This window comes from Tachysurus vachellii, chromosome 1, assembly GCF_030014155.1.
Source record: "Tachysurus vachellii isolate PV-2020 chromosome 1, HZAU_Pvac_v1, whole genome shotgun sequence".
NCBI classification, from domain to species: Eukaryota; Metazoa; Chordata; class Actinopteri; order Siluriformes; family Bagridae; genus Tachysurus; species Tachysurus vachellii.
In genome coordinates, this window is record NC_083460.1 from 35056772 (window position 1) to 35079917 (window position 23146).

General features: G+C 36.2%; 1 long non-coding RNA gene and 2 other non-coding genes across 3 annotated transcripts; 1 reads left to right on the plus strand and 2 right to left on the minus strand.

Annotated features, from left to right (window-relative positions):
• Positions 1-534: 534 nt before the first annotated feature.
• Positions 535-15804, minus strand: LOC132842473 (uncharacterized). Its single transcript, XR_009648032.1, has 5 exons — positions 15751-15804; positions 13899-14102; positions 11830-11894; positions 10004-10249; positions 535-1287 (listed from the first exon to the last, which is right to left on the minus strand). It is a non-coding gene; the product is annotated as an uncharacterized LOC132842473 (long non-coding RNA).
• Positions 15805-20711: 4907 nt separating this feature from the next.
• Positions 20712-20784, plus strand: trnar-acg (transfer RNA arginine (anticodon ACG)). The gene has a single exon. It is a non-coding gene; the product is annotated as a tRNA-Arg (tRNA).
• Positions 20785-21313: 529 nt separating this feature from the next.
• trnar-ucg (transfer RNA arginine (anticodon UCG)) lies at positions 21314-21386 on the minus strand. The gene has a single exon. It is a non-coding gene; the product is annotated as a tRNA-Arg (tRNA).
• Between the last annotated feature and the right edge of the window lie 1760 nt (positions 21387-23146).

The window sequence follows — 23146 nt, forward strand, 5'->3', positions numbered from 1 at the left end:
AGTTTTATTTGAGCACATTTAAAAAAAATCATTAAACATATCACTTAAGAATTTTTTTTTGTTTGTTTTTGATATACTTACTTCAGTATCAGTTAATTTCTACATGATATGTCGATTTAAAAGCAAGCTGTGATACCAAATGAAGAACTAATTCTCAAATACACATTTAGACATCATTGTTGCTACAGTACTGTCCATTTATTTTTGATTTAATCATGATTTAATGATGCAGGGGTTTTAAACAGATGACTACTGTTTGAATTAGAAAGTGATTTGGTGTAAATCTGATCCGCAATATTAGTTACCTGTCATATTACTATCTGTCATATTAGTTACCAAAAATCTTTTTACCCTACTAGCTTTGGAATAAAAAATAAACTCATAAATAGCATAACTATTGCACATATTTATTGATTCCTAATAAACATTGAAAAAAGTAAAATAGATATTACACAATAGAAACAATGAAAATGTTGCAGCACAGGCAATACAAAAATGCTAATTATTATTCAAAAAATGAATAATGCCTTGCTGTTCAACAGAAATTTTAAGTAAAACTTAATCACAAGTTTTAATAGATATATTTTCATCATGAAAAGAAATACAATTCATTTAACAGAGAGACAAAGGGGCTGAAGGCACAGTTAAAATAGTTCATAAACTATATACTATATAACTAATTGTTGATTAAATGTCAGTAGTAAACTACATTTTTACTGTAAACAGTTCACACGGTAAGGCATATATTTATTAGCCAGCATTCTGAATTTCAAATTTTCTGCTAAAATGATCATTAAAGGCTTAATGACTTTAAATACATACATATATTCTTTGCCCTTTGCTGGTTAGAAAACTGTTGAGTTTTATACATATTGTTTATTCGAGAAGCAAAAAAAGCTTTTTTTTTTTTTTTACATCAGTTTCTAACAACATATGCTGTACTAATTGCATTGAATGTCCACTACAAGATAACCAGAAACAGTAATTGGATATGTTTTAGATATAGATACTATATTATCTATGTTATGTAAGTAAGTGGAAGCTCAGCGGTTAAGGCCTTGGAATACTGATTGGCCTTGAAGCTCCTGCTGCTGGGCCCTTGAGCAAGGCCCTTAACCCACAAAGTTGTATAAATGAGCAATAAATGTAAGTTGCTCTGGATACGGGTGTCTGCCAAATGCTGTAAATGTATGATATCAGGAACCAGAGTGTCTGATCTATATGAAAATGGCCCAGGAAATAGAATGTACTCGCTGATTTGGCTTGATGTTGTCCTCAACAGAGTCCCTAGGAAAAAGAAAAAAAAACACACAAAAAAACAGCTATTAAAGTTACACGTCTACATCATTGTCAATCACAACGTATACAGACAATTGAAACAGTAGCATTTTATAATCTACTACTTTCATATAACAATTGCTACCCCAAAATGTCTCAGAAGTGAAACAACTCTTTAAACAGTTTTATGCTGTTCTGTTCCACATTGAGTCAGAACTGTTCTGATGTTTACAGAATTCCAGGAAGCATGTTATATATGTAATGCACTCTCTCGAACTCAACTAAAGAACTGTGGCTAAATGTCCAGTCATATTCTAAATATTCTGGACTCACATAAAAAAATAAGAAATTGATTTTGTAATTGATGCATTTATACCAAGCACTAAAACATATTGCGGTGTTAATTTGTGCCATCGGTGGCTTAGTGGTTAGCACGTTCGCCTCACACCTCCAGGGTTGGGGGTTCGATTCCCACCTCTGCCTGGTGTGTGTGGAGTTTGCATGTTCTCCCCGTGCCTCGGGGGTTTCCTCCGGGTACTCCGGTATCCTCCCCTGGTCCAAAGACATGCATGGTAGGTTGATTGGCATCTCTGGAAAATTGTCCGTAGTGTGTGATTGCGTGAGAGAATGAGAGTGTGTGTGTCCTGTGATGGGTTGGCACTCCGTCCAGGGTGTATCCTGCCTTGATGCCCGATGACGCCAGGCTCCCCGTGGCCCGAGGTAGTTCAGATAAAGTGGTAGAAAATGAATGAATGAATTTGTGCCATTTGATAAATTGTCAAACATGAATTTTGAGAAGCTTGATAAATGTGTTACAAATTCAAGCTTCTTTATATGATCAACTGGCAACATGTCCTTTCCCCCATTTCTTGACAGTACCCTTGTGCTGTTTTTCACCAAGCCATAAAAATCACTGCTGTTCCTCATCATGCATGAGTACTATGTAGTGGTGCCATTACCAATTTGACCAAATTATATGTAGAGAGGCTTCTGGACAATTTAATCCCTCCAGGAGACTTGGTGAGACCTCTTTCTCTGTTAATTTTCACCCTCTCCCTCATTCAAGCACTCTCTCTCTTTCTCTTCCTAAACAATGTGGGGTTTCTTTCTTTCCTTTTTTATGTTCCCTTATATCGTTTTTTCCCTCCACAGCTTCCACCCCCAAGCCCTCAGACAGCATGCAGCTTATGCAAATCATTGGCCTTTTATTCTCTATACTCGTCCTCCGACTTCAATGAGACCTCAAGAAAACACAACCTCACACGCACACGCACATGAGCTCGCACACACACACACACACACACACACACACACACACACACACACACACACACACACACACACACACACACACACACACACAGAGCTCAGCATTATTTTTGTTATACTACCAATAAATTAACACATTTACTGTAATTGCCCATAAGCCCACATTACAATGCTCTATGGAACTACAAAGGACAGAATGAAACATTCACACTGAGGAAAATATTACAATATTCTCAAAAAATAGCTCATCGTCTTTAACTCTGAACAGTTCCTGTTCTTCTTTGTCCTGAAAAATGCTTCTCTCATAATTTTTATGTAATTTGGTAATTGATGTCCAGTTTAGTTTGTGGTGTGTTCTTGGTGGAGTCTGAAATCAGATGCAATTTTTGTAGTTTTATCAGTGTGTAACCTTCATCAGCCATCATGAAAGACTACCTTTTAACAAGACTGCTTAATTAATTTGAACAGAAAAGAAGACATGTTCTTGTTAAAAAAAATCACAATGTGGATGAAAGTGGAAAAAGAAAAACAAAACCGGATAGCAGTTGCAGGCAACAGCAAATGAAATATTATCTAGGGCTCACTAATTTTTCTTTTTTTTAAAAAGAAGTTCCCATTCAGGGGGGTTGGGGTTAGTACATGGGATAGACTAGACACTTAAGACGAGGGGGGGGTGTTTACCAAAGTCACTGAGTAAGGGGGTAGAGGGAGGGCCTGATGAATATAAAGTGCTCATTGGAAAGCTGACTTTCCCAGGCCCTGGAAATGCACCCACACTCACACTGTAGTTGTGCCCAGCTGCTAGGGATGGCGTGTGGAGTGTGTATGTGGGTGCGGGGGGCAACTAGCCTGACTTCCCTCAGACACTTTGACAGGCCGGCCTTTTCAGTAACACATTTCTGGGCCCGTCTGCCCCCTCTCCCTAGGCAACTGCCCTGTGCTGTGAGCCCCCTCCCTTCAGTCAGGGGTGGTCGAGGAGACAAAGTTGACAGAACTGGATGAAGAAGTACTCAGTCTGTCTGGCCATGGCTAGACATCCCTCCCAGTAAACTTGAACTTGACTCTGGTGCCGAAGCTCAAAGAAACAATATTGAATATTTATTTAAAATTAATAAACATATACCTTACATTAATCATTCTGTAATACATATTCTCTCAGAATGCAGTAATTGATTTTTAAATCTGTCCCATTCTTTTTAGGATTTGAGCTGAAGTTAGAGACTGACTTGAATTTCTGCAGCTTTAACAGTGTGTAACACAGTAGAACTCTCAATCAGTTTCCAGACAGACCACTTAAATGTCTGTTAAGATGGACATGTACAGAAAACACATTTATGGTAATGGGTACAAAAAGCTTAGAAAAAACTGGTTAGCAGAGAAAAAGACATTTATGTTATTTTATTAGATTATAAATTTTCCTGCAAAGTAGAAGCATATTTATAGTAGTGTTACCAAAAAAACTGGAGTCTGGGCAAAGGAGTAACATCTGTGATATTTCTGTAAATATTATAAGTAATATAATTTGCAGCAATGGAAAAATTAGAACATCATATGGCATATGGACTCAACAAAATCATGACAGGATAAAGAACATCACTGTTAATTGAGTTCACTATGCTGAACTCAAAACCACGAGCCTCCAAACTAAGTTCTTTATCCATGTTCCTGTATGTTCTAACAAATTTGACCATCAAAGACTGTCTCACAATGCAAGGAATGACCTGGGATGACCAGAAGAGAAGCTCTCACACTAAAAATGGCTTCTTTGCTAATGAAAATATCTTTCACAATAAATATTAAACCTGTAACTGGATATTTACTTTTAATTCATTACTTTTTTGTATTCTATTAGCAGATAATTTGCTTTTTTCTGATAATAACGTCTTAGAATTAGCAAAAATTATCTGTCAAAGAACAAGTGTTTCAGGACTGAAATTAGTCCAAATGTCTACAATTAGGATTAACAATCTTATATTTGGTATATTGTAATCTTACAATATGAAATATTGGATACATTTGTATATATTTTTTATTTTGTATATATTATTGTATATTTGTATATATATATACTTGAAATATTTTCACTTGCTAAGAGGTGATTTTTAGTAATGCAGGAATTCCCATGCCAAAATTTTCACAGGCAATTGGCCAGTGACGGCTAAGAAAGATGAACAGACCATTTGAAAGGGCCCCTGTAGCTGATACAAAGCTGAGAACAAGCATTCTCTGGATAATCACTTTTATGCTGGGATTAAAACAGGATCGGCAGCTGAGGTAGGCATAATAGATGAAAAAGGGATTTCAATGTAAAGCATCCTCACAGAGAAATCCCAGAGGTGGATTCATGTGCTTCTTACTGTGTTGACTGATGGCTATGGTAGTTGCATGTATATTTAAGTCTTGACAAGATTATGTGATCTGTATATAGAGCAAATACTATGCAAATGATCACATTTAAAGACATATTACAAACGTAGAGGAATGGAGTAGTTTTGAGACCTTCATTGATGCAATAACAGGCATGTGTAAGTTAATGTATTGTTGCAAGTGTGTCATTTCCACTATGTCTTCATGATATGGGACATGAAATATGACATACGAAATTTGGGGCTTGGGTGCAGGGGGAGATGAGGAGATTTTGAAAGGGGTCTGCTGGAAATACTGTTAGTATGCCAGACAAATATTCCCAGATACTCGGATCCCATAGGCCTTTGCTATTAGCATGCCAGCTGCAGCATCTGCCACATGGGGCCACAAGCAGAGTCAGGGAGTAAGGCCCTCCTGCCCCTCCCCATACAACAGATATCACCCTTCAGTCCTCACACACACTGTGGACCCAAAGGTACTCACCATACAAACACCAGTCCCAACAAATAGTTATGGGAGATTTGTTCTTAATTGTGTTCTTATCTAATCTGGTCGAATATATTATTCGCGTTTTGTCTCTAGTACTTCAGGCTTTTCACATTTACTGTATCAGTCCCTGATGTAAACTTTTTCTCTTTTTCTCTGTGGCTTTCTTTACGCCTGGCTCAATTCTTCTGGGCAATATATTATAATGGCATGTTAATTGATTGCTCTCCCAACTGCTTTGCCCTGGCAGAAGGAAAAGGAGATTCAGGCTGTCTGCCAGGTCTACACTGTTATTTTCCCTGTACTTCACATTCAGACCCATTGTTTTGTGTCTTTGATAAAGCAAAAAAAATTGCCTCAAGTGTTTGTCAAATTTCTAAATTTTGTGTGCTGCAGCATAGAGAACAGAGATAAATAGTAAATAAAAAGCATGACAAAATTATAAACTGAACACACAAACATCACTTGCAGATGGTTGATATTAGATCTTTATATATGTGAACCAGAATAGGCACCAGTTTATCCACAGTAAAATCAGGGTTCTCTCTGTTGTTTTTTCAGCAGATTGTCTCTCAGGGTTTGGGGACTAATTTAGGCATCTGGCTCCGTCTGGGACTGAGCATCTTTCCCAGTCTAGTGCCTCCTGTGTCTCTCACTCCCCATCCACACTGACAATGGTGGGAAACAGGGGCACCACAGAATCACGTCAAGAGCTACATTCACAATGCTGCTATTGTAGAGGGCAGACGAGGATCAGAATAATAATGCAGTAATGTCTGACTGTTTACCAACATATACCCTATAGATGAGAACTTCATCCATATGTGTCAGAGTATTTACAAGCCAGTCATCTACAGTAAAATTAACACTGAAGCTTTTCTTTAAGTTTTTTTTTTTACATGATTTTATGATTATTTTGGGAACCAGCATATCTCATTTGCTTTATAATCTTTAGAAAGTCATAAATGCACTTCTTTTTTAACAATAAGCATTTTATTGTTTATTATATAGAATGTAATGGTCTCTCCTAAATGCGAGCGCACACACACACACCCTTGTGTAGACCTTATTAATGAAGCTAAGTAATACTATGCATATGCACCCACACCTGATATTCCTATCCTTGTGACCCCATTGCATTCACACAAAGAAGTAAAAAACATGCCCCTCTACACAGAGACACATACCCTTGCCATAATATAAACAACTAAATGCCTAAGTGACTTTCAAGATCTGTCTATTAAAGACAACGAAAACCAACTCAGTACACTACCCAGATTATTACATGCCGAGAAGCAAAGCAGGTCAATCTAACGTCATCCAGTTTTTACACACATTTCGATGTAGTTATGTATTCAGCAGTGAGCTTCGGTATCCTACAAATGATCATGATTTAATTTACAGTTTAATTACACAGCTTAATCTACACCTCAAATGTAGATTAAACCTTCTGCACATACAATTAAAATTCCCAGAAAAAGGCAAGCATGCAGTTTGTGTTGTGCAACAATACAGTAATTATCCTGATTCCTTGTCATAAACAGGTAGGTACTATTTCTCAAAACTACATCATTAACCACAAGGTATACATTTATTCTACACTGCAGAAACATAGTTGTTAGTGCTGAACCTCAATAACAAAGCTCATTTCAATTTGCATGCTGAAAACTGGAAAAATCTGGTACAGGATTGGCATTGTGCCAGGTGGCATAATTAACACTTAACGGCAATGCTCTGTAGCGGTCACACTATGCTCTCTCTCTCTCTCTCTCTCTCACACACACACACACACACACACACGCACTTCTCCTCTAATACAAAAAATAATAATAGTAAAATAACGTAATTAAATAATTAATGACATTTTAGTGCAATTACACTCTGCTGTTTGCAGCCATATCTTATCTTAATGTAGTCACCTGTATATTTCTGTGAATCTATCTTATACACATAGGCAGTGTAGATCTTGTACATTAGGTCTAAGAGATGCAAAGCAGGAAAGGGAACCTCCCCCCTCCCCTCGCTTCTGTAATACACCGCCTAATTAGAAAACAGCTATTAAAGGCGAAGCGCTCTCATTTCAGCCACAGACAATTCTGACCAAGAATGTAACCTAGATTGACATGGCAAATATCACACATATAAAAAGATGATGCAGTCTGTTATTCTTTTTTTTTGTTAATATAGGAAAATAGCTTAAAATGTGTAACACTCAACAATGCACTTCTGAATTTGGGATCTTGTACTACTGATTTTATCCATTGCATAACCTTAAACCTGAATAACCATCATCACACGTTTGTCAATAGCCATTGTGAAGATGCATTTAGCAGGCATTCTAATAGTTTCCTGTGCATTTATGTGCATTATGGATGCGACAGTTCTCCCACACTATCCATTAATGTGCATGACATTTAGGCTTACTGAATATGTGCTCTCCTTCAAATGCATCATGTTTGTGCTATCACTGCTGTTTAAGAACTGTCATTTTGTTTGGGGGGGTCTTCTGATATTCAAGCCCTCAACTGAACGCATTGACCTGGCTTGATTTTTAACAAAATCTACCAAAAGGAATAAAATACACATGTTGGCTCCTGTGGGTGTCATTTTTTACAGAGGGACTCATCACCTGAATTGAGGAGCCGACATTGTGACCTCCACACACACACAAACACACCCACACACACAAACAAACAATACATAATGAAAACGTTTCAAAATACCTAACTTGAAGACAGGTCGATGCTTTTCAGAAATTGAGGCTGCATTAAAGCACTGCGCCTTTAATTGTGAGCTCTTGCGCATATGCAATTATGCTAATACGGGCGCGTGTCCTCTTTTTCATTAACACACTGCGTCTGCGTTGTTGTTGTTGTTTTTTTCTTTCTTTTTCCAAGACACAAGAACGTTGCAAAAGCGTTTCCTGCGTCTTCAAATTTTAATTCCACTTTATTTGTTTCTTTGAGCTTCCACACGAAGCGTATAAACATCCTGTCGGTGAACGGCGTCATTGTATATAACAATTAGGACAGAAAATCAACCTTTATTGACGACAGACTGTTAAACCTTTCTCCTTCAGGTAAGCTGTGTCCTGCCTCAGGAAATACGTTACAGACACGCAGCTGTAACGTATCACGTGGCCGAAATCATTTCATTCATTTCATACGTAAAAATGTAATTAGTGACAAATTATGTTTCTAGCAACCTTCTGGATATATAGTCTTACAGTAACAGCATTTTGGCACGTGATACATTGGCACGCGCGTGTCTGACATGTTTGATACTTGTACTATATAAACATAGTATATCAATTTATAGACAAAGACTAAAATGACTACAATTGCATTACCACTAAGCTTTGGCAAACTCATCTGGGGTTGAGACATGCTATTTTCATATTGTATATGCTAATTAATGTCGTTTTATATATTATACTAATCTTTCTAGAGTCGCATTTTGGCAGGATTGTGTTATTTCTATATACAACCTCCATAACCTTAAAATCTTATACCAAATTGTCTTATACTTCTCCGATTCAGGTTCTCAGAGTGGGGTCTGGGGACATCTAGGGGCCCATGACTTTACAACCTGAAGTTATCAAATGTATTGGTTTATTAATAGGGTCTTAGAATTATTCATCTATTTTACTGGTCAATTGAGGTCCGAAACTGAATATCTCTAGGCCTGTAAATAATGTCAAATTGAAATTTGTGGAAACTAGTGGAAATCTGTCATGAGCTGTTGAACCTTAGTAAGGAATTATTTTTTTCCTTTGCAAATGGTTTGCCTGAGGTACACCACACAACATTTAATGTACACTACATGACTCCATTGTAAATTAGCAGTTGAAATTATATAGCCTACTTGAATTTGCCTGTGTCATTTTACAACACAACAGAGTTTGAACATACTAAGAGCAGCTTTGACACCTCAATATGAGATCTAGGGTAGATGATGTGCTAAATAGAGTCAGCAGTTAAACATCTCTATATTGCAGTTGAACAGTGAAAATGAATTTTATAAAAACTACTCAATAAAGAGCCTGAAGGCACTATGGGTCAGCTTCCGTTTACTGGTCAAAAACATGTGAATGTATACAAGCACAAGTAAGTATTTTTCTGTATATACTGGTAAAGTGATTTTTAATGCTTCAGAATATTCATTTACACTTCACTCGTTGTGCAGGCTGATACTACATATTTTAATTAAAGAAACACTGTGACTTAGACGGCATGAAATGAATAAATAATCAAGTTTATTTTAAAATGTGATCACCTTCATACTGTATATTTGTTGTTATATATGTAACCTTGGTAATGTATTCTGTTGATAAACTGAACTGAACTAAACTGAATTCATGTCACTGTTGCTCTTTTTTATAGCATAATTTTACAATACAAATAAGAGCCTGGTGAATCAATAACAGATGATAAAAACAAAGAGAATATGTTGTTAACATTTTGACAATAAGCAGGTTCTGTACAATGACCGAGGTAATTGAGGAGATTGGCCAGTGGAGAGATTAGAGGGAGCTCAGAGCTTTGCTGTGAACTAGGACTAATGTTGAGCACTTGGTCAAACAGAGGCAATGATGCAAACGTACCTCATGCCAACACAGCCATTTTAGGAAGCAGGCAGCCAGCCTTTCCATCAAGATGGCTTCCTCAAAGCACAGCCCCTCATTCAGAGATCCAATCTTCAGCATCTGTGGGGATCGTAGCGACTGGCAGCCTCTTTGTCTCCACTGGCACACGAACTGTAGCCTCTTGCACATAATTTTTCTTTTCTCCCGCCCTCTACTCCGGGGGCACACATGGCACCGAAAGCTTCCGTTGATGAAGGGAGGAGGCTGGTAGAAAGAGGATGAAAGTTGACCATTATTTTTTGGTCTTTCATTTAGATGGCTTTTTTTTTTACTATTATCCTCCATCAAGACAGTGTGAATGGCCTGGCAGCCGCTATGGGGGGACAAGTGTAAAGCACAATTAAAGAAAAAGCCCCTTTTAATCACTGCCAAAGCAGATGTCATGGCAACCACCATATAATTTGTCTTTAGATAGAGAAAAAATATCAAGGAATGAAATAACTGTAATTTCTTTGTGTTCTTTGCAAAGCAAGTCCACAATAAAGAACTTGACAGTTGTTTGAGTTACCATATCTAATTTTTTTTCAGATTGTCTCAAGTGGAATACTAAATGCGGTATTGCGGTTTGTGTAACCTTTGGCTATTTGGATTCTTATAGTTGTGTGGTTGCAAAGTAGGTGTACTATATCAGCTTCACCATCAATTGCTGTCTACTCGTAATTTCATCGCATAACCCTTATTCAATTTAGCTGGGTAACCAGTTTAGCTGGAAAAGATCATTGTTAATGAATGATGACACAATTTCTTTGCTTGCATTAATTTTACATAACAGTAATATGTAATGTGATAGCTAGCCATACATTTTTATCATTATTGAGATAGAGACAGACATATAATTTCCTCTCTCTGCTCATTTATTGAACTGAAGCCCCCAGCCTAATGTCCTTGAGTCATTCTTACTACATATTCTGAAGCATGCCAAAAGACATTCAAATTTAGTCTCACTGTTTGATCTTATCTAGGATTCATACAAAATATATTTTGTGGCTTTTACATGGCATCATTGAGTTCTGTGCAATTCCACTTCCAGCTTCGGCTAGTCTCAACTGAAAGATATTCCAAGTGCTCCTTTTAATAGGTGATGATAACTAACATCCTTTGTTTTATGTAAAACTAAAAATAGCATATTACTGCACAAAATATTATGTAACCACTAGCACGAAACAAGAACATCTTGGGCTTTTTTTAATAGAAATCTGTTTTATACAGAAAAAAAACAGTCAAATCTCAGAGTGCCAGAGCAAGATTGGAAACCGATTTTTCATTTCTGGAGAATGCTACCATTTATTTCGACAGTATGTGTCAAAGGATTTGTGAATATTGAGAGCCAGGTGATGGGTGTGTGGACACTTGAGAGGCAACACACAGACACAAAGAGATGACAAAAAAATGAGAGTAAACAAAACAAATGCCAGAGGGCAAAGAGGCTGGTACAAGTGCTGACATTTCTGCTTTCTTCTTCATCTATCCTCCATGTTCTGTTTCTGGAGCAGATGGTTAAAACTTGAAGATGAATCTCATACTACATGTGACACTTCCTGAACCACAGATTAAAAACTAGAAAAAGCAAAGCAATTTGCTTCTTCGGCATTTTCAGCTTCTTCCTTGGAAGATTCTGGTTATATTTTCTTTCAAATTAAATATGCATGTCAATAGTATGGCGCAGTTCTAGTTCAAAATTTAGTAGTGATCATTTTCTGTGTCATGTATGCAATGCGCTTCACTCCTGCTAAACAAAAAACAATCCTAATCTGAATATCATGGGAGATCTTGTTTTTTCTTACCACATGGTGTTGTGCTGGTGTATGTTGGTCCGGTCTCTCAAGTAAATGCTGCGGTCTGGAAGGAGCTAGAGGTTTAAATAAAAAACATCTTTGATTGTTCACAGTATTTTTAATCATGACACTAAAATATGTATAAGATCGAATTTATATATTCCCTAAATGGGAGCAGGTTTACATAAAAGGACACATTTTATTATTAACTTATTTTTTGCTTTTATTTTTCATTAGTGATGAACTGGGAATTTTACCAGTCTACTTATGAATCATTCATTTCATTCTGTCATATGCAAAATTTAAGCAAGCTTTTTGGGGTATATGAAATGAATGAGTATTGTAGTTACACCTTATGGTGACATATCTAATAAACCTGTTCAGCTGTATGTTTTGTCTTTGTAGTTACAAATGGATGTTGTTTTTCTTGTAATGAGACTCATGGTGATATTGTGGTTAAGGCCCTCACTGTGACTAAACCACTAACGAAGCCACATCAATATGGCATAGTGACAAGAGACGCACTGTCAAAGCTTTATGTAATAGCAGTTCCCTTGTGGCCACACGAAACAGGTGGCCTCCACAAATGCATTGCATGTCTCATGTAGTGCAAACATAGTAACTACCTATGCAAGTGTTCCTGGCATTAACACACATTTTGCTTCGCATAAATGAAAACTATAACTGATTAATTTGTAGTAATAGAGTGCTAAAATTCTATAACTGTGTGTGTGCGTGCGTGTGTGTGTGTGTGTGTGTGTGTGTGTGTGTGTGTGTGTGCGTAATTATTCAAATGAGAGAGAGCCAACCCATAAGCTGCCTCATCATCTACTGTCTTTGTGTTGGGGGAGAAAATCCACACTGGCCCCTGAACCACTTCGGGCAGAAATCTGTGCCATCGTGGGAAAACCCTGCACAGGCCTTTCACAAGTCCCTCCAAATCAAACCAATTAGTAAGGACCGTGCTCAAGCCATTGAGCACCACTACACGCCTATTGAGCACCACTGTAGGCCTCACGGCTAAGAGTGCTATAGGCTGTAATGTAGCCCAGTTGGGTGAAAGAAAGTGGTTCATCACATTTGTGAGCCAGCGACAGTGACAGAGTCCTATATACATAGGCAATCAGGATGAAGAGGTTGGGTTAGGCTGAATTGACTTGTGAATGTGGTATAGGGCTTTAGCAAAGCCTTATCCTGCAAAAATCCCCAGTGTTGAATTTAGCTGAACAAAATTGCCCAGTGTAAAGTGGGTGTTAATCCAAACTCTAGGTATAAATTCAACATTAGCCATTTTGCTGTTTATGGTTTAAATAGGAATGAAAGTATTTTTTTAAAATGATCACAGTGCATAGGCTAGTTTGCATCTGCCACTTCTCAGCAGTGTGTCTTAAGATTTTACCTTGCATAGCTAAGAAAAATCAGCCAGAGAATCCTGTGTGCGTGTGTTTTATAAATAGGATTTCCTAATTAATAGCAACTAGATTATATATGACTATAAGTAATTTTGTAAAAATGTAATCATAATTGTTCAAACCAATACAAATAATTAAAATTTTTTAAGTTTACTTTTAAAATGAAAACAATAAACTGATGATGGAGAAAAGGTAGTATTCTTAGAGTTTTAAACCAAATTTAATGATAAAACCAACTTTTCTAAAATGCTGTATAATGTATATGCTTTGTCTATATTCCGATTCTCGGAAATGACTTTGTCTATATTTCCGATTCTCACGGAAATGACTTAAACTTTAAAAACAATAGCGAGTACGTTAAATCGTACAGCTAAGTACAAGCCTCACATTAAGTTTAAAAGGTTGTAACTTTTCACACGAACTGTTGTGCACTTATTTACCACAAGCAAAAGAAAAATAAGGCTGCAGACTTCTGCTCTAAACCATAATGAGTAAATAGAAAAGTATTGATGAAGGCTTAATGATTTAGAACTGGAGGATGTCAGTACAAAAGTCAATCAAGTTTCGGAATTTAATATAAGTCATATTTTCGGTATATAATTGCTAATGTTTTAGTACTCTAGAATAAAAAACATCCAAAAAAGTCTGGCGCGCACAGTTGCTTACCTTCCCCAAGATACTTCTTCACGCAGTATTTTTCCTGCTCATGCTCTAGTGCAGGAGCAGTGCGCAGTACAGGAGACCGCTCCTACTTTCGGTTATCTAGCTTTATGACGGAGGAGAAACACTCATACAGCTAGATAACCAAAGATAGCAACCGACCCCTTCACTCACGAAACAAGTAACGAGGAGCATCTTGTATGAGCAGACCTGATAACGAACAAAGGAGAGGTTAACATGTTAGCAAACGAACAAAGAAATGCAGTTTGGATTTTAACGCACTCTGGATCATAGCTGTGCACGTCTTTATTAACGAGGCCTGAGCGCATGTGATCATCAGAGTTGCCGGTGCTGTCGTTCTGTAGGGTTGTCATTCATTTATTTCCGTTAGACACGAATAGTCCCTGTCGTCTTATAACAGCCAGCACAAGATTAATATTCCAAAAATAGATCATTTTATCTGTCCCGTTAGGCTTCAGTCCTCATGATCCCTTTGGCACTTTGAGCGGTCCGTTTCTGTGTTCGCACAAAATGGAACAGGCGTGTGTTAATTTTTTTTTTTAACTAAAAATGAACACTGTAATCTGAATGGACATCTCACTGCAAGAAGAAGTATTTTACTTTATTGTGTTTATTGATGGACATTATTATTGACATTTTGTGACTTTTTTTTTTTAATTAATCAATCCTGAACTATATTGGACCAAATGGACCAAAAGTGAGACTACAACGCATAACTATGAACAGGGTTTACAATTTACATCTATTGCTTAGATGGCATTGCTATGAGCTATTCGTAACTTCACTTTAGTATCTAAAAGACTTTAAAAAAAAACAATAATAATAATAAACGGAAACTGCATTATTGTTATCTTAATATAACTGGTGACAAAATTAAAATTATTTGGGACTAATAATAAAAGAAAAAAATATGTACTCTTCTTCTTTTAAATAAGATACTGGAAATCTCATGAGTTTTATGAGTTTCATGAGTTATTTCAAAAAAGTTTTATTAGTTAGCTGTAGCTACTCTAAATTTAGACACCACCCCTTAATGATGACCCTACAATTCTCTGGATCTTGCGCGGAGTATGACGTCATGGCGTTTGATTTCTTTGTCACTGGTTTGCTTACCTGTTATGTTGCATCTTAAATAATATATATATATATATATATATATATATATATATATATATATATATATATATATATATATATATATATATATATATATAATGAGAGACACAATGACAACAAACATGCCCACCTTCATTTCATATTAATACACTTATATAATTGCAATCATATAATATTTTAGTTTCGCATGCAACAATGTAGACTTTTTTATTTTAGTTTTTTCTTTTTTTCTTTAATGTAACAGAGTTCAAAGATTCACAATTTATAGTATTCAAAAATTCTGAAATATACATTTAAAGAATTATTACACAAACTGTATTTCTGTAAATCTCTTATTGGGTTGCATCCTTATGCATATTACGCACATTTAACTTGGAAGGATTTTGGCATCAACAGTTTTATAGGTTGTTACACCTTGTTAATAATGTTTGTTACTAAAAGTTCATACTTTATTCAAATGTATGTAATGTAATGATATTACATAAATTTGTAATAAAGTATTGTTTAGCTGTTTTCACTGTTTCAAAGTGCAAAGAAGGAACGTGGAAAGGAACTGTTAGCACTTTACAGCATAAAACTATACAAACATTCAAGTTTCTTCATTAATAAACTTAAAAAAATAACTAGAAGCACATTCAATACTATGATCATTTAAAAATGAACGAGTTCATATGATCCAGAGATCAAGTGCAATTCCTGACAATGAAATCCGAAGACTTACTTTTTACGATGCCGTGCGTATTCCTTTCTGTCGTGCTCAGGATGCAAAGTGTTAAGTGCCCTGAGTGTTGGGCACATCTAAGTGATCGTCACTATGTCTGCCAAGCAAGAGCACTGCCACGCAAGATGCGTTACCAGCACTGTGTGTACTTCTGAAACATTCACTTGCAAAAATAAAATAAACCGTGATCGTCAATGGCACCAGCCATGGTGCGTTTTCCTCTGTAAGTCCGCGAAGCCTGGGATGGCGTTTCTTTAAGATCCAGTGAGCTGGGCAGTTTATTTCCAACATGGGGGATTTCCACCCATGAAACCAGCACAGTCGTGCTTTTCTGTTTTATTTAAGATACACGTGGCTTTGTCTGACCTTTCACAGGCCGATCTAAGCTTCAGCTTGTAGCGGGCTCTTCCGTGTGTGTGGTGCGATGCTCTCTCTCTGGCTCTGGAGTCTTTAGTTTTCGGGTCTAAAAGCCTGCACAGTCGCTTCTTTCCCGCAGTGACGTCAAGAAGCAGCAGGCCACGGGCCAATCAGAGACAAGCTTTTCAAAGATGAGAGAAGATGCATCTCTCTCTCTCTCTCTCTCTCTCTCTCTCTCTCTCTCTCTCTCTCTCTCTGAGTCTCTCTCTCGCTCTCTCTCTCTCTCTCTCTCTCTCTCTCTCTCTCTCTCTCTCTCTCTCTCTCTCTGTAAGATATCTGTAAGATCTCTGCTGTCACCGAGGCATTTTTATAGTCAATAAACTTTAAAAATTGATAACCTAATTCCTAAGTGTGTAACCCTACTATTTAACTATAATGTTACACACTGTGTTACATATAAAATGGTAAAATAGGAAAAAAAAAATGCGATTAACTTCTATCACGATATGCTTCCAATACGCTTTTTAAAAAAATACTAACTGGTTTATGTGTTGTTTAAAGACTGGAATCATTTGACTACATTTAATAATCTGGAAATATCAGGTTTTTGCGATATTAAGTTTCTTACTAAAGGCCGATTTTGCGATGGCGATCAACCCAAATGTAGCATATTTACACAGTAAAATAACAAGAGTTAGAAAAACACAGTTTCTGGTACTGAATTAACACCTAGTGTTCATCTCTGAATGCACCTTTCTGAACCGTCTTCGAATTTCGTTTTATTCTTATCCATTTTTGAATTGAATCACAAATTACACCCATCATTGGCCTACTTGTCCTTCAGGAGTATAATATAGGCCTTTAACAGACTACAGTGTAGTCATGTAGCCTACAATACCAAAGAATAATTAATTATAATTATTTTTATTTTTCACAAACTTGTAAATAATTTAAATCTCCCATCACACACACGCACGTACGCAGACGCCTGTAATCTCACTTAACTATTCACAAGATGGATTTAATCACTAGATAAAATACAAGAGACTGACTGGCAAGTCTGATGGAAGTCCTTGACCCCTGCCTTTCCTTTTTGGTATTTATCAAGTGCACACTTTAAGAGTCCACACTCTCGGTATAGTGCAGGTCAGTAGAAAAGACACTGGTTGTCCTTTGACCCTCGAACTGCTTATAATCAGTCGCACACAACGCAGGATATAGTCAATATTTTATGGAGAGTAAAAGAGACATGGTATATTTCCTCTGGATTTTCTCCCCAAACACAAAAAAGGTATCTTCAATATTTACATGGAAATTATCATAGGAACATTAGTTATTATTTATGTGCTATTGGAAAGAACAATACATTGTCTAAATTCACCAGTTAAAAAGTGTTTTTTTAATTCTTCCCTATTTAATTCGGAAGAAAACGATCATTTTACTTTTTCCTTTTTGGACACATTTTTAAGTGTACATTAAATATACGCACATTATTTGGGGTGGGAGTGTTGATGGGGTCCTGGAATAATTTGCTGTGAAAGCGAGAAGCTCTGTGAGAAATAGAAAATAAGCCAATACTGTACTCTCAGGTAATATTGCAGGATATCCAGACTCGTTTTTTATTTGAATCTTCAATATAACCTTTATCATATTAATCTTTTACTTTAGCAGATCCTCTGTTGAAAAACTTACACACATAATAGAAGCAGAACTGTGAATGGAATTTTCACGTCCGGTTTGTTTTAATTGACTTTGAATTCGAGTTAAAAAAAAAAAACGTAATTTTTTACCAAGTTGAATGAAAATGAAAATGATTGCAAGCCTTTTTTGACGAGCCTATACATTATCCAGACCTACAAATACATTCATTATCAGATAACTGTGTTAATACGAGGTTTTCTGTACGAACACTGACCTCAAGCGGCAAGAGCGTGCTATAACATCTGACTGCTTCAAACGCTGGTGTTTTAAAAACGACTCGAAATTACATTTAAATGGGTTCATAATGGTGCCTGTTTCTCAGACTCGTGCTATGATAATGTAGTACAGTTCAATACAATTATATATAAAGTCTAACCGGGGTATATAGGTTACAAAAAACACGGTATATGAGTTAGAAAGCTTAATCCCTGTAATAATTTAAATAATCTGCTAGGTGCGAGTGGGGTACAATCTAACCCGGGTCACGTTGTTTAGTAGTTTCACTGGTACGATGAAACTTTGACTATGACTGCCTTGTTATACCAACACTGAGTGTAAAACAAACAAACAAACAAACAAACAATCTAACCAACTAAATAACTAACCAACTAACAATCAATTAAACAAATAAATTCATGTTAATTAATTGATTAATTAATTAATAAAACAATAATGTTTAACAATATTTAAACAACTCTAGAAGATATTAAGGGAAGACCATTTTACAATAGTTTAAGTAATATTTCAAACCAAAGTTAATTTTCAGCTCTGTGTTTAGTGTTAAATTTAAAACAAGGGAATTTTAATATTTAAATTTGCGACCTTTTAGCTGTAATCATACATAGACTTAATATGTTATATAGACTGTAGAATTGAGTAGCCTGAATCTGAATTGAGCATATGGGGCATGTTGCAACGGTGTGTTATGTCTTATCTGTGTAACACTGTGTTAGAATCTTCTCCGCTATTAAAAGTAACTATGCTATACCATGTAACTTCACTATGTTTTAACCAAAGATAAACAGACAGGGGTGTGTACAGGTCAAAGGACAAGTCAATAAGATCCGTGACTAAGAGAAATCAATAGCTGTCATGTTACATTACACAGATATATCAGATTGCAGAAGATTATTTAATATAATATAATATACAAATATTCTTATTTATACTTATTTATTTTTTGTCACTCATTTATAAGTTAATGGATGTTTTTACTAACATATCTTTTTTCTGATTTTAATTAAATCAGATTTTCATATTTTCAAGCTACAATGTACCCCTCACATTACAACATTCGAAACTTTTACTTAACTTTTTTCCAGGTAAATTATGAAAGAAGTATAATTTATTTATAAAACAAGACCTATACAAATAATAATAATAATAATAATAATAATAATAATAATAATAATAATAATAATAACCATCATAACCATCATAATAATAATAAAATAAATATATGCATAAATAATAAATAAATGTGGGGAAAAATGCTTTGAATCTAACCACTTTTAGATAAACTAGAGAAGAAGGAAAAAGGGTTAGGTTGTGTCCCGCTCTTCACTATTTTCCGTCTTCTCTCAGTCATATAAGCACAGACACACACAGTTGATCACACCTTCTTAATGACCGCAGACTGACGAGATACCGCGCAAAATGTAACAAGTCAAACGAAATCACTGAAATTTTTTTAGTTTTGATTTCTTCTGGGTTAGATCCAAAAAATGCACCATGAAATGTACATACATTTATTATTGTTCTTGTTGTTCAAAAATAAATAAAAATCTCCCTTGATAAACACCATGGAAATTAGATTTGTGATTTTTTTTTATTATTATTTCATTAATTTTTTAACGTTAATATAAAAAGCATAAAAGCCTCGTGTTGCTCTTTTTTGCAGGAAGCCTATTGCAGTTAATTGTTTTGTGACTATATAGCAATGTTTTTAAAAAAACATTTGAACAAATTCTGGATTCGGATTTAAAAGCCCGGCGATTGGCTATTTTGTAAGTAAGTGAATGGTGACACCTTGCGGACAGATTGTGTAACTGCAATAACGATTACACTCTTACTATTTGGAAATCAGATGGTTACCATGGAGACATTCGATACACAGAGCAACTTTGACTTCATTTTGAGAAAAAAATGATCTGTTATCATTGTAATGCTTTGTTTGTTCTCTTGGAGTCCATGAAAACATAAGTCTCTGTAGATTTAACCATAAACCTTTGCAGATGAGTTTGACTTTCTTAATTAGGGAGGTGCATTTATAACGTAGAGCAAAGGTTAGCTTCATTACATAATCAGTGTCAAATAAACACGACAAATTTATCTTAAATGTGGAATTTTATCTGCAATCTCTCTAAAGGTCAATTTTGAATGCATGAACAGATTACATATGTGGTATATATCACCTACCAAAATGATGTACAGATTAAAATTCAAAGCAAACTTTTGGAAAAAGGCATCATTACATGGGAATTGAGATTAAGTTTGTTGCTCTATTCTGCCCCCTAGTGGAATGACAGATTTGTTCTTTCCCTGAATCATATAGTTAGTTCACTTTCGGTCCGGATTCTACATCACTTTTGGGTCGGATTAGAAAGTTTTAATCGGAAATTGTCTAAAACGGATTGGATTGCTGACTGTGAGCTATGTATTGAGATATAATATGACATATACGTATATAATATGATATTACGTATTTTAAAACAAGACCACAACAACGAACTAAAGTTAGCTAATGAACATGTTCATAAAATAACCATACCGTCTATTTGGGCTAACCCCAATCTTACATTGTTATTTTATCCATGAAACAAGAAAAAAAAAGCGTTAAACCTATATAGTTCTGGATTATATGAAACAAACTCGACTTGACTCCCGAAGCCCGTTACGTCACCGGGCCAGTGGCGCAATGGATAACGCGTCTGACTACGGATCAGAAGATTCCAGGTTCGACTCCTGGCTGGCTCGTGATTCTTTTTAATCAAATACCCTTTTAGCCATGTTACGTTATTGTAACATGTAAACATTTCATTAAATGTATTTAAAATGTAATATTACTTGCACTGATTTACTCGTCTAGTGGGAAGTGGGAATTTTTATTTCTTGAGATACATTTTTAAAAATGTAAGAGGTGTGTTTGGAAGTCTTTCAGCTGTAACGCCATTGCAGAAAAAGATGTGTGAGATATGGTTCAACATGGACCAGAGGAGACATGATTATTATTATTATTATTATTATTATTATTATTATTATATTTGACTTTGTTGCAAAGTCCAAGTTCCAAGTACTCACCGATGTATCTAAGGGACTTTTTATCAAACGATGGTCATGTTTTATTGTTGATTTGCATATGTAAATAGATTACAGCCTTTATGGAGCAGGAAGTGGGTGTGTGTGAGGCAACGCTTGCTCAATGATTATATGATCATATATACAGTATATATATGTGTATAAGATCACTGTTTACATTATTCTATGTGTACTGTGGTCAAAACCACGACCCCGGCAGGACTCGAACCTGCAATCTTCTGATCCGAAGTCAGACGCCTTATCCATTAGGCCACGAGGCCACACCCGGTACCGTAAAGATGTATATGCAGTGACAACAGTATACACTTAACTAAAGTAAAATAGCATTTTTTTAAGTTTTAAGTAAAATAGCATTAAGTACTGCATTGTGGCCATAGGGATTTTGAGTCGTCTTGAAGAACATTGTAGGTCATTATGTGATGCTGATGGAGGAAAATGTTTCCTTCTCCAAATTGGCTCAATAATATTCAGATCAGTGTGTAGGCCACTGAACATGACCTTCACGTTCATGTTTATCAAACAGCTCTGCCACCAGACTTCTTGTGTATTGGTGCATTATCATCGGCATATGCAATACACAGCAACACCTTTAGGATAAAATGGTTGAATCACTGGGTGCACATAGTCCTCCAGAACCTTTTAGTAGTCTTTGGCAGTGACACAGTTACATTTACAGCATTTGACAGACGCCCTTATCCGGAGCGACGTACAAAAGTGCTTTCAAGTCTTTATCATTTAATACATTAACTCTGGTTCACTAGTTTACAGACTTAAGATACCATGAGCCTAAATCACTGTTCAAAGATTTATTTATTTACTTATTAAATACACGCATACAACCAACAGGGAAGGAAGTGCTAGTTGAAGTGTTTCATGAATACCTAAGTAGGTCTTCAACCGTTGTTTGAAAATAGCCAGTGACTCAGTTGTCCGGACCCCTAGGGGAAGTTCATTCCACCACCTTGGTGCTAGAACAGAAAAGAGTCTTGTAGTAGACTTACCTCTAACCCTGAAAGATGGTGGGGCCAGTCGAGGAAGTCATGTCAAGTCAATAAGCTTTTATTGTCATTTCAAACATATATAGCTTTTACAGTACACAGTGAAATGAGACAGCATTTCTCCAGGATCATGGTGCTACATAAAACAAAGACAGAGCTAAGGACATAAAGTGCAACTGTGCAACCTGGTGCAAACAGTGCCAAAAATAAAAAAAAACAATGAAAGACAAAAGACAATATACAAAAACGGTGTGTTAGATCTGGTAGATCTGAGGGTGCGAGGAGTGATGAGGGCTTTGAGGAAGAGGGAGCTGGTCCATTTTGGCTTTGTATGCAAACATCAGTGTTTTGAATCTGATGCGTACAGCAAGCGGAAACACCCACTAAAAACAAGTAGTAGGCTTAGTTAATACTATGATACTGCAGCCAAAACCATCACTGATCCATGGCTGTTCATCACTCTGGGCACATAGATTATTTGGGGCTTCTCCACACCATAACTCTCCCAGATGTGGGAAAGACAGTGAAAATGGACTCATCAGAGAATGATGTAGGTTTGATGTTGTCCACATTTCAAGATTTCTGCTGTTGGTACCACTGTAACTGACATTTGGCATAGGTATGAATGACCAAAGATTTGGCTATAGGAGGCCGACCATGAATATTGAAACAGGATTGTTTGTGGAAATGGGAGAGTTGATGTGCAGTGAATTGAATTCTGGAATGTTTATTGAATACAATCTGGATTAAAACAAAGACTGCCCTTTCAGACAGGTTCATCTTGAGTCGACAATTACTCCTGGTAAAAATGGTTCGTCCTTTGTGATAGTATGCTAATAGACTCACAACAACAATTTGTCCACTACTGAACTCTGATATGTCTTGTAGATCTTGCTATGCTGAGTGAAATCAACACTTTGCTCTTACTTATGGAATGTGAAATTAGTGAAGATTGGTGATCCTACAACACTATATTGTCCAGCGTTTCGGGTTCGTTGTCCAACCCATGTGTATGTTTTAAG